This window comes from Quercus robur, chromosome 10 (assembly GCF_932294415.1).
Source record: "Quercus robur chromosome 10, dhQueRobu3.1, whole genome shotgun sequence".
In the NCBI taxonomy this organism is placed as follows: Eukaryota; Viridiplantae; Streptophyta; class Magnoliopsida; order Fagales; family Fagaceae; genus Quercus; species Quercus robur.
Window position 1 is genome coordinate 5,412,769 of NC_065543.1, and position 12,838 is coordinate 5,425,606.

Below are 12,838 nucleotides of genomic sequence, written 5' to 3' on the forward strand. Positions count from 1 at the left end.
ACTAACACGTAGGGTCAGCACCACCTGCTGCTGCCCATCATCAACAATCCGTCTCTGCCCACCATGGCCCTCCTCTGCCATGGCCTTGGTGCATCATGTGGAGCAAGGTGCCTCCACGTGCTGCCCCTTATCATACTCATCAATCTGCATCTAGCAGGGAGACCGGGCTTGTCTCCCTCAAAGAGCACTTAGGAGCTTCACTAGATAGGCATGAGGAGTCATTGGTGTCTTGAGAAAACATTGAGCCATGTGACTGGCCTAATGTTGTCCAGACGCTCCACTTCCTCATGCCATCATCAGCAACTTGTAAGCTCCTAACAAACCACCCCCACCAGAAGAAGCCAACATCCTCGTTGAGAGGGTATCCTCAAATGCCTTCACCTCTTTCTCAAACTGCCACAATGTAGATGCTTTCTCCTAACTTGCCTCTGATTCAGCCACCCCTTTCCACTTCACTAAGTAGTAAGTTATCATATTTCCTCCCTTTCGATAACCTGTCACCTTCTTATCAAGGATTCTGTCCACTTCTTTATCAAACTGAACCATGACAGTAGGCGGGGCACGCTTTGCCTTATTCCTTGCAGGTTTTTTTGCATCACCATGATAAGGCTTCAAGAAGCTAACATGAATTGTTGGGTGAATCTGCAACCTTTCTGGCAGCTTTAACTTGTAAGCCACAGCACCAACTCTTTTTACTATCTCAAATGGATTATCATACTTAGGAATTAAACCTTTGTGAATTTGCTCATTTCGAAACTTCCTCCAAATCTGTGGTGTCAGTTTTAACAACACCTTGTCCCCCACTTGGAACTCAAGAGGCCTTCTTTCTTTATTAGCATACTTCTTCATTCTCCTCTGTGCTTTCAACAAGCTGTCTTGTGCCTCCTGCATCAGCTCTTGCTTGTTGACAGCAAATCTATACACTGCAGGACATCTACCCCATTGCCAACTCAAAGGGACTCATCCCCGTTGATGAAGACTTATGCAGATTGTAGGCAAACTGCGCAGAATCCAATAAGTCTAGCCAATTCCTCTGGCTGGCAGTCACATAATGCCTCAAATAATCCTCCAACACAGCATTAATTCTTTCTGTTTGCCCATCTGTTTGTGCGTGATTAGCAGTAGAAAACTTCAACTTAGAACCCATCAAACCAAACAGAACAGTCCAAAATCGACCAGTAAATTTAGAGTCTCGATCACTTACAATATCTTCAGGCAACCCAAAGTATTTCACCACATTTTTATAGAACAAATTAGCAGCTACCTCTGCTGTACATGTACTCGGTGCAGCTATAAAAACAACATACTTTGAAAATCTATCAACTACCACAAATACTGAACCCATCCCCTTAGCTTTTGGAAAACCAGTAATAAAATCCATTGAAATCGAAACCCATGGACTTTTTGGTATAGGAAGAGGCTGTAGCAAACCTGCTTCCTTTTGAGTTAATCCCTTGTCTTGTTGGCAAACTAGACATGTTTTCACATATAACTGAATATCTAACTCCATTTTAGGCCAAAAGTAAGAATGGAACAATAAGGCATACATCCTATTCTTACCTGGATGTCCTGCCCACTGTGGATCATGAGTTTCTTTTAGTAACTCCCTTCGGATCTTTCCATTTGGTACAAACAGCTTGTCACCCTTGGCATACAGCAACCCATCCTCCAGCCAATAACGCCTCACAAGGCCTGCAATCACATCCTACACTGCTTTTGATAGGTTGCATCAAGCTTCGCACTCTCCCCGATCCTATCCACAAAATCTGACTCCACTCTAGTCAAGGCAGCCATATACTCTTACACTTGTTTATGACTAAGTGCATCTGCTATTTCATTGTGCTTGCCTGGTTTGTGCTCCCACACAAAATCATATTCTTGCAGTAACTCTTGCCACCTAGCTTGCTTGGATGACAACGTTTTTTGTGTGTTAAAGAAGGTATTAGCCACATTGTCTGTTTTCACCACGAACTTTGGCCCTAGCAGATACACGCGCCATGCCAACAAACAATGCACCACTGCAATCATCTCTTTTTCATAAGCTGAACACTTTTGCTCTGCTTTATTTAATTTCTTGCTCTCATAGGCAACATGATGTTTTTCTTACACTAGAACACCACCAATTGCTTTGTCAGAAGCATCAGTATGGACTTCAAAGGGTAACCCAAAATCTAGCAAACGTAGCACAGGCTCACTCGATACAGCAACCTTCAACTTGTTAAAAGCTTCTTGACATGCATCTGTCCACACCTATTTCTTGTCATTTTTCAGCAAATTTGTGAGAGGAGCAACCTTCTTGGAATATCCTTGGATAAACTTCCTATAGTAGTTAGCCAAACCAAGGAAGGATCTCAATTCCGTCACTTTACTTAGTAGAGGCCAATCAAGGATAGCCTGCACCTTCCCTTCATCCATTATCACCATACCTTTGCTGACTCTATGCCCTAGAAACATAATCTCTTGCTGGGTAAACTCACACTTATCTTTCTTAACAAACAACTGATGTTCTCTCAATTTGGATAGCACCTTCCTAAGGTGTTCCAAGTGATCCTCCAAGGATTCACTATAAATCACTATGTCATCTAGATAAACCACAACAAAGCGATCCACATACTCATAAAAGACAGCATTCATCAAATTACAGAATGTAGTAGGGGCATTCGTTAAACCAAAAGGCATAACTAAAAACTCATAAGAACCATACTGGGTCACACAAGTAGTCTTAGGTTTACCCCCTTTAGCAATCCTCACTTGCCAATATCCTGATCTCAAGTCCAGCTTTGTGAAGTAAACAGCCTTGCTTAATCTATGTAAGAGGTCTTGAATCAAAGGGACTGGATACTTGTTCTTCATAGTCACTTTGTTCAAGGCTCTATAATCCACACACATCCGCAATGGGCCATCATGCTTCTTCTGGAACAAAACAGGAGCACCATAAGGAGCCTTGGAAGGCTGAATGTAGCTTGCATTAAGCAGTTCCGTCAACTGCTTTCTCATCTCAACCAACTCCATTGGGGACATTCTGTATGGAGCCTTCGAAAGAGGCTTTGATCCAGGAATCAATTCGATTCTATGATCAACAGCATGCCTTGGTGGAAGGGTCTTAGGCAGTTCTGGAGGCATCACATCAGCAAACTCCCCCAGCAGTCCAGCCGCAGTATCTGGAACTTCAACATACTTGTCATGCTTCATCTCAATCAACGCAACCAAGTAAGTTATCTCACTCTTCTTCAACCCATGCTCAACCTGCATGGGTGAAACCATTGGTCCTTTCCCTTTGCTAGTCTTACTATTTCCTGCCCCACACCTCATAGGAACATAGCATGGCTGCTTCTCATCAAGGATTAACAATACTCCAATGAAAGGCAGCAAGGCAGCCTTTGCAGCCACCAGAAATTCATCACCCAGAATTACATCAAAGTCATCTAATTCCATGACTAGGAAATTCACCTTTCCTGTCCATTCGCCCACCTTAAACTTCACTTCATAAGCAATTCCTAACACAGGTTTTGCCTCTGAGTTTACTACCTTGATCTTGCTTGGGCTCTTGCTCACTTTCAGACCAAGACTTTGGATCATCCGATTAGCAACAAAATTGTGGGTAGCACCAGAATCAAGCATACCTTCAGCCCTATTTTCGTTCATCTCCACTTGAACATAAGACAAACCCCTAGAAGTGCCTCCTACACTTAGTGCATTCAGCAATTGCAAAGGATTCACTCTGCTGGGAACTTCTTCATCGGACTGCCTACTACCATCTTCAGCAATCATGGCATTAAACTTCTCACGCTTTGGACAGTCTCTTGCACAATGAGGGCCATTGCAAACGAAGTAGCCAGCATTAAGCTTAGGCTGTTCTTTGCTTGGTTGGGAGGTAGAACTCTCTCCTTTGTTCTTGTTAGCCCACGTTTTTTTCTGCTTATCCTTCTTCTGCTTGTCTTTGCCTTTGTCCTTGGACTTACGTTTCTCCTCATCCCCACTGGGCTTACTGAACTCATAGTCCACTAAGGCATCTGCAACAGACATAGCAGTAGGCAGATCACGCACTGCCTGCCTCTTTAACTCCATCTGTGCCCAAGGCTGCAAGCCAGACATGAAATTGAACAGTTTGTCCTCCTCTGACATGTTCTTGATATCCAGCATCAAAGAACTAAACGTCTTGACATATTTTCTCACTGTACTAATCTATTTCAATTTCTTCAAGGCATCTCTTGTAACCTAGGCAGTGTTGGTAGGAAAGAACTGGTTCTTCAATTCTTTCTTTAAGGTTTCCCACGAGTCAATTTTCCCTTTACCAACATCTACATCATCTTCCACACGGGTTCTCCACCATAACTTGGCATTCCCTGAAAGATACATGCTAGTAATTGTAATCATCTCTTGGCTAGACACCCTATTAGCCTTAAAATACTGCTCCATATCCCACAGGAAATTCTCCAAATCCTTGGCATTCCTGGCAACATTAAACGGCTTCGGTTTAGGGACCTTCACTTTGGTGGCCACTTTCCCTTCCCTAGGCAGGTCACTCATTGCTTTCTTCAACAGAGCAATTTTTGTTTCAAGTTGGCGTTGGGTCTCTCTTGCTGCCTAGTTTTGGGCATCCATTGCAGCAGCCAACTCTTCAACATGATTTAACACCAATTCCCTTTATTCTGTAAGATCATTCCTCACTACAGCAGTTTCTACAGAGACAGCACCCAGTTTGTCACACACAGATAGTTGTTCCCCATTTGCAGGAACTCCAAGTATGATCTCTACGACTGTCAATCTCGCCTTTATGTCTGAAGACATTGAAACTTGGGACTAACCTGGCTCTAATACCAATTGTCATAGGGTCAATTTTTCTCTTAAATTTTCTGCCAGTGATGGCACTAGGCCCACTGACTTAGTCTCAGCTAACACTCTGCACACATACACACACACACACTGCAGGAACACTTAGAATAGTTTTATCAAGGGAATGCACACGCACACACACACACACACACACACACACACATCACACACAGTATTTACAGGGCACCAACTCCAACCTTTATTACTCAATATCAAGTACAAAGGAAGCCTGGAGAATACACACGAAATTCTCTAAGCAAATAATACACACTCTGCTGTTGACAGCCCTAATAGCCTAGGATAAATATACAGAATTAACTGTCACAGCAGTTACTGTAAAGTAATTGCCCCTTGTCCAGGACTTGCTGCCACATGTGGTTTGACTTAGAACACCTTCACCTGATGCTGTCTTGGCCTGCTTTCCACGTTTCCAACCCCTACACAGCGGGTCTGAACATCCACAAAGCCAGGAAACGTTTGGTAACTATCAATAATTGCTGCTGCACACTCTGCACATGCCAGCCCATTACTCAGCACATCATCATGGGGCTTCTGCCCATGTTCCAGCAGCCCACACATGATAGTTCCATCGCGTTTTAGAAGCCTTGGCCCTCTGCCCAAGCCCTTCTCATTAGCATCACAGCCCACATAACATGTCCATCAGCAGTACATCAAGTAACTGCCATCAGCCAACTCATACAAGTCCATGCATTTGCCAGCACCAACCAGTCCAATGTCTTACACAACATATCATCATCACAGCAGCCCAGCACTGCCTTGCACCCAAGCCATCAAGTCCACATACAAAGCAACCACTAACCAAGCCATCATGCCATGCACTAACATGTAGGGTCAGCACCACCTGCTGCTGCCCATCATCAACAATCCATCTGTGCCCACCATGGCCTTTCTTTGCCATGGCCTTAGGGCATTATGTGGAGCAAGGTGCCTTCATATGCTGCCCCTCATCATGCTCATCAATTTGCATCCAGCAGGGAGACAGGCTTGTCTCCCTCAAAGAGCACTTAGGAGCTTCACTAGATGGGCAGGAGGAGTCATTAGAGTCTTGAGAAAACATTGAGCCATGTGACTGGCCTGATGTTGTCCAAACACTCCACTTCCTCATGCCATCATCAGCAACTTGTAAAGCTCCTAACACGGTATCAAGTTTCAAACTAAACTTAAATCAACAGTCACTATTAAAATAGCCCTAATTGATGGTTTAGATTTGGGTGGGTGCCGTACCCACTAAAAAATATAAGGGGTACAGTAGAATGACCCTTAACGGGAACATGTCCTATAAATTATGAATTCGTCCTATAAATTATGAATTCATTAACATATATCATAGTTTATATTATTTTTTATTTAGTAAAGCCTTTTGATTTTGATCTCATAGATTATTCAAATCACTTGTACCCTAGGGAGAGGAGGGGAGGTTGTTTTAGTTGGCTCATATTTAAATTTGAGTAATACTACCGGCACAAATAATTAAATAAACTTTTTACAAATAGATGATAAGAACTAAAATTTCATTACAAGTTTTATTAAAAAATAAATTAAAATAAACTCTCTCCCTTCCCTTCCTTCCTTCTTCCTCACCCATTTCCCTCTCGTCTCTCTCTGCATCTCCGGTGATTTGCTCACTGCCAAGCAAGCCACATCCACAAACCAGTTTTAAATTTTATAAAGGCTAATGGATATCAGGTTCAACTTTATTCCAATTGTTGCAGCACTGCACAGAAACTCCCAAAGCCAAACGAAATCTGTCTCTAAGTTTCAAAGAAAATGGCCTCTAGCTGCCGGACAACTTCTGGCCCCACCGACCCAAAACACCAAAAAGCGAACGAAAATTGCCGATGATGGGTTTGGGTGGGTAAGTCACCGGAGATGCAGAGAGAGGGAAGGAGGAAGACGGGTGTGTAAGCCAACAAAAAAAAAAATTGTGGAATATTTGATTGGCAGTTCAATTTATAAATTATTTTTATTTTACTCGATTTATAACAATCTCTGTTTTCCTTTTCTTAAAAATCTGTTTGGATTTTGGTGGCGTAGCTCTGTGATTCAACGTTAGGATTCACCTTCTTGTAATGAAAGATGCGAAAACAGAAAGTAAAATCACTTAAGAGCATAAAGGACGTTGCTCCTATGTGATGCCTACTTAGTTCAAACCCTGACCAATTGACGAACCACAACATTCACAACTTAATGCTGAGATCAAGATGGTGATTAGGTCACTTGAAATGCAAAATACATTTTGGTGCAACATATAGTCTTCCCTATAGCAAAATTGGTTTCCAGAGATAGAACAAAGCAGCCATCTTCAAGGGCAATATGGGTCATTGAAGCCTGCATATTTCATTGCCTACACATGGTGGCATAAGGATTAAACAAAAGATTAAGGAACAATATAGTGTGTAAGGAGGCTCTAATATGAAGGAAGGGAATGTTGAACAATAAATATAAAGACAAACACTTGATTCTGAAATGGTGATGATTGATGGTAAACTATTCTGTAGATATAGAAACTTATTTCACAAATAACTGATGTGGGAAAGGGCATATAGCACTTTCATACAAGATTATAAAAACTGTTATGGGCTAAAAATCTCCGAACATGTAATAGGAATGAAAAAAACCTAGAAGAAAATTGAACACTGTCGAGTTCAAGTCTTGATGGACTTGAAGCCATGTCCCTATTTTTTTTTTAAAGGGAAATGGTATGGAATTAAACCATAACAAAGAGTCATACAGAGACAACCTGCAAAGCAGGGTAGAAGCTCAAATTACAAACATATCAGCTAGAAATAAAAGAAGTTACACAAGGGGGCATGACTCCAATCCAGAGGTGCTGGGATCTAGTTCTTCTAGCAGAATGAGCAAGCTCATGAGCAACAGAGTTGAAGTTTCTGCTTAAATGTTTGAAGATGCAGGTCTCAAAAGATTCACAAGCTTGAAGAATACTCTGCACAATGTGCCCATAGCTGCTGCCTGTGGCCTTGTCTTGGACTGCTTGAATAGCGTTCTGCAAATCTGATTCAATTATGATCCTGGATAGCTGAAGCTCCTGAGCCAAAAGAACACCATGCTCCAAAGCCATTATTTCCGAAAGTTCAGCAGTAAAGCAAACTTGGAGAGGCTTGCTGAGAGCAGCTACAACTTTGCCAAAGCTATCTCTAATGACAACACCGATGCTAGAAGAATTTTCCAAGTCAGAAGACGCCCCATCTACATTTATTTTATGAAAACCATGGGGAGGGGGAACCCAGCAAGTTGGGGCAGCCCTTGGGAGATTGAAGTCCCACAATGCCGAGCCTACATAATTTTCAACATTACTCTTCGCCATAAGCCACACCTGATTGGGAGGGAGCCCACAACCCTCATGAACAACCTTGTTTCTATTGTACCAGATGGCCCAAGCAATAGTAAAGAAAAGCTCTGAGTCTTGGGGTGTTGCATGGGAGAGAATGAAGATAGTAGAGTCAAGGAAAGATTTTTTAGTACCATGGGTATTCAGCGGATTCTCCAGCCAAAAATTCCAGACCAATGATGAGGAAGTGCAGCCAAGGAGAGCATGGTCAAGATTTTCAGCTTCATTTTTACAAACCGGGCAGGTCTTAGAATGGGAAATCCCTCTCTGGTTTACGGCTTCCATTGTAGGAAGGCCATTAATACAAGCTCTCCAAGAAAAGATCTTAATTTTAGGTGGGAGATTTAAGTGCCAAAGCTTCCTCCAAATCAGTTTGCACGGGTCTCCGGTTGAACATTCTTCACTCCCATTTGAATCCAGCATGTTGTAAGCTAGATGGTAGACACTTTTTACAGTGAAGTTCCCCCGGCTATTTCCAATCCAAATGATTTTGTCTTCAGGAAGGTCATGACTTAAGGGAATTTTTAGGATTGTTTCCGCTTCAAAGGGAAGGAAGGCAGCCTTTATTGTGTTTACTCTCCACCACCTTGTCATTGGATCAATTAGAGAGGAGACCATTGGGAATTGAGGGATATTGCTTGGAGGTGAGATGACTTTGTAGGTAGATGGTGTTGGCAGCCATTTGTCATCCCATATGTGAATTAGCTTCCCATTCCCCACTCTCCACCGGGTTCCCTTCCATATAACTTCAAGGCTGCTGTGGATGCTTCTCCAAGAGTATGATGGGGAGTTTCCAACGGCTGCATTTAGGATGTCCCCGGTTGGAAAATATCTAGCCTTGAGAACCCTTGCCACAAGAGTGTTAGGATTTTGGAGAATACGCCAAAGTTGCTTTGCTAGCAAAGCTTTGTTAAAAGCTTGCAAATTCCTGAAGCCCATACCTCTACTACCCTTTTGTTTACACATGGTTTTCCAACTGACCCAACACATTTTGGTTTCTTGTTGCCGTTGGCCCCACCAGAAGTTCCTCATCATACTTTCAATTTCCTCGCATAGGCTTTGGGGGAGAAGAAAGCACCCCATGGTGTATGTAGGGATTGCCTGGGCAACCGCTTTAATGAGGATTTCTTTCCCACCCATGGATAGGAGTTTCCTTTTCCATCCAGCAAGTTTCTGCCCAATTCTCTCCTTCAGAATAGCAAATACCTGCATCTTTGATCTCCCAATAAAGGATGGGAGGCCCAAATACTTTGTATGTCTAGTATCTTGCATTGGGCCAAGATTAGCCAAAATCTCTTCCTTGGCTTCTTGAGATGTATTGGGGCTGAAAAAGATCGAGGACTTATCTGTGTTGATTTTCTGCCTCGAGGCATTCTCATACTTCTGAAGGATATACTTCAACATCCGGCTTTCCTCCACACTAGCTTTGCAGAAAAGAATACTGTCATCCGCAAAGAGAAGGTGAGTGACTCTTGGGCAGCCCTTACAAATGGAAATGCCTGTCAACAGCTGGTCCCGGACAGCCTTATTAATGAGTGCAGAAAGCCCCTCAGTACAAATGAGAAAGAGGGTTGGGGAGAGGGGGTCCCCCTGCCGAAGCCCCCGGGTGGGAGTGATATTACCACAAGCAGTCCCATTTATGAGAACTGAATATGAGACCGTAGAAATGCATCTCATAACAAGATCAATCCATTTTGAACTAAACCCCAATTTTTCCATGACCCCTTTTATGAAGCACCATTCAACCCTGTCAAAAGCTTTACTTATATCTAGTTTTGTAGCCATATAGCCAACTCCCCCTGCATTTTTATGATTTAGATAGTGCATCAACTCAAAGGCCACAAGGACATTATCAGTAATTAACCTGTCTGAAATGAAAGCACTTTGATTTTCTGAGATAATATGAGGGAGAATGACTTTGAATCTATTAGCAATAGTTTTAGATATGAGTTTATAAACTACATTGCATAGACTTATGGGTCGAAAATCCGTCATTCTTTTGGGGTTATTTACTTTGGGGATGAGGGCAATGTTTGTTTTGTTTAGACATGCCATAGACAAATTATTATTGAGAACATTTAAGACCATATTAGTGATGCTACTACCCACAATGCTCCAATATTTTTGATAAAAGATAGCGGACATACCATCAGGGCTGAGAGCTTTAGTAGGGTGGATCTGTTTGAGAGCAATGGCCACCTCCTCTCTAGTGAAGCTTTTGTTCAGGTTTTGATTCATTTCTTCAGTCACCCGAGTAGGTATGGCATCAATAATCTCATCTATCTCAGAAGGGGAAGCTGATGCATAGATTTTGTTAAAATAATCAATGGCTGCCTGTGTAATATTTTACTTTCCATCACACCATCGGCCACGACTATCCCAAATTCCGAGAATAGTGTTCTGCTTGCAGCGCTCAGAAGCTTGGGCATGAAAGAAGCTGGTGTTTTTGTCACCTTCTCTAAGCCAATGCGCTTTGGCTCTTTGGCCCCAGTAAATCTCCTCATCATCAAGGAGATCATTGATTTCTCGCCTTAGACAATTAATTTCAGCGCTTAAAGATCCATCGTTGTCTTGTAGGGTTAGAGAGTTCAAGGCATTCCTTTTTTCCTGGATCTTTTTTGGAATCTGGCCAAACGTTTTGGAACTCCATTTCTTTAACTCCATAGCACAGTTATAAAGGTTAGACATAATTCCCTCCAGAGTACCAAGGTCAAGGTTCATTCCCCATGAATTTTCAATAACAGTTTTACATTCAGCATTCTTAGCCCACATTGCTTCGAAATGAAAACGTTTAGCTCGGCTTTGGCGTTGAAATGTTGGGTCAGAGATAAGCAGTGCACAGTGGTCGGATGTTGAATCAACCACATGATGGGATTTCATTCCCCCAAATTTTTTTATCCATTCTAAGTTTGCCAAAGCTCTATCAAGCCTTAAATATATCCTGTTCTCCCCATCTTGCATGTTACACCAAGTAAAATCAGAGCCGTAGTAGCCTAAATCTTTAAAAGCACAATAGTCAACTACCTTCCTAAACCCATCCATTTGTTGTTGAGATCGGATGGCTCCCCCTTGTTTTTCAGAGTTTGATAAAATTTCATTAAAATCTCCTAGACATAACCAAGGGAGATGTAATTGATTGTTTAGGAAAGCTAATAAATGCCAGGATTCGTACCTTCTATGAGTGTCCGGATGGCCATAAAAACCCGTCAATCTCCATTTGTAGCTGCTCTCTGTGTCGTTGATTACCGCATCTATGTGGTTCGGAGAGTGACTTTTGATTTCTAAATCAATATCTCTAGCTCACAGCATAGCTAGGCCCCCCTTCCGACCGACACAAGGAACAAATAGACCATTTGCCAGCCCTATTCTGTTCTTTATTCTTTCCATCCTTTTGTTTTTTGCTTTTGTCTCCATCAAAAATACTACTTTGGGATTCCACCGTCGCACCATATCGTGCAACGCTCGAACTGACCGGGGGTTCCCAAGTCCCCGGCAGTTCCAACTTAGGGGATTCATGGCTCCCGGCGGTGCTGCCTTGCAGTCACCGCCGATCTCTCATCAGTTTGGGTTAGGTCCCCTGTATTTACTAGCCGTTGCTTCTTCTGAGGAACTACTAATTTTTCATCTTCTTCAGAAATTAACTTCCCGACTCTCTTAGTCCCACTGCTTATAAATTGAAACTCCTTACCTGGGCTTTTATTTTTTCCTTTTTCCCATGCCATTCTTTTCCACTGGCCTGTTATCTTTTTTTTCTCCTCTGAGCCTTGGCCCGTGTTCTCCAGACCAGCTTCTTTTTTCTCTCTTTGATCACTTGTGGGCTTAATAGGGCTGCTCACTTCCATCTCTTGCTTTTCGGAATAGGCTTTCTGGCCCACTAAAGAGAGAGCATCCTCAGAGTCCACTAAGACCATACCATAGCACGTTGATTCAGTCAAGGGCCTTTGACTCAAGTCACGTGCTAATTCATTTCCCAATTTCCTCGTTGTTTCACGCGCTAAGTCTGGAGGAGGATGATTTTCCAGATCACGTGTGCTCCCATATTTCAAAACCTCACACGGCAATTTCAAAAGGGAGCTAGTTTTCCTATCACATGCTTCTGACGTATCAACAGTAAATTATACCTTCTGATTTGACTGGGCACATGCTGCTTCCTATGCACCGTCTCCCTCACTGTGGCCACCAGCTTGTTCAAAAGTTCCACAAATGTGATGAATAGTCTTTCTCTCCCAAGTAGGAGCGTCTCTCTCGTCTTCTCTAGCCGAGCCTTCTCTCCCTTTCATTACACAGTAAGGGTTCCTTCCTAGAGATTTCTTTTCTCTTTTTTTCTCCCCATCACTACCATGGACAACACGGTAGTGGAGGGTCTATCTAACCTCAGTCTCACCAAAGAGGAAGAAGAGGAAATCTGCATCAAGTCAAGGTGTAAATCGGATCTGCTGGAGGAGTGTTCACTCAGTCTTTTTGGGCGTCTTCTAGCGGATAGAAACCAGAACTTAAGAGCGTTGAAGAACACCCTACGGATGGTATGGAAAATGGGCTCGGATTTACAGATCGTGGAAGTGGGTAATGGTATTATGCAGTTCAAGTTCAGCTCGGAGTACCAAATGAAATGGGTGGAACAAAATGGGCCGT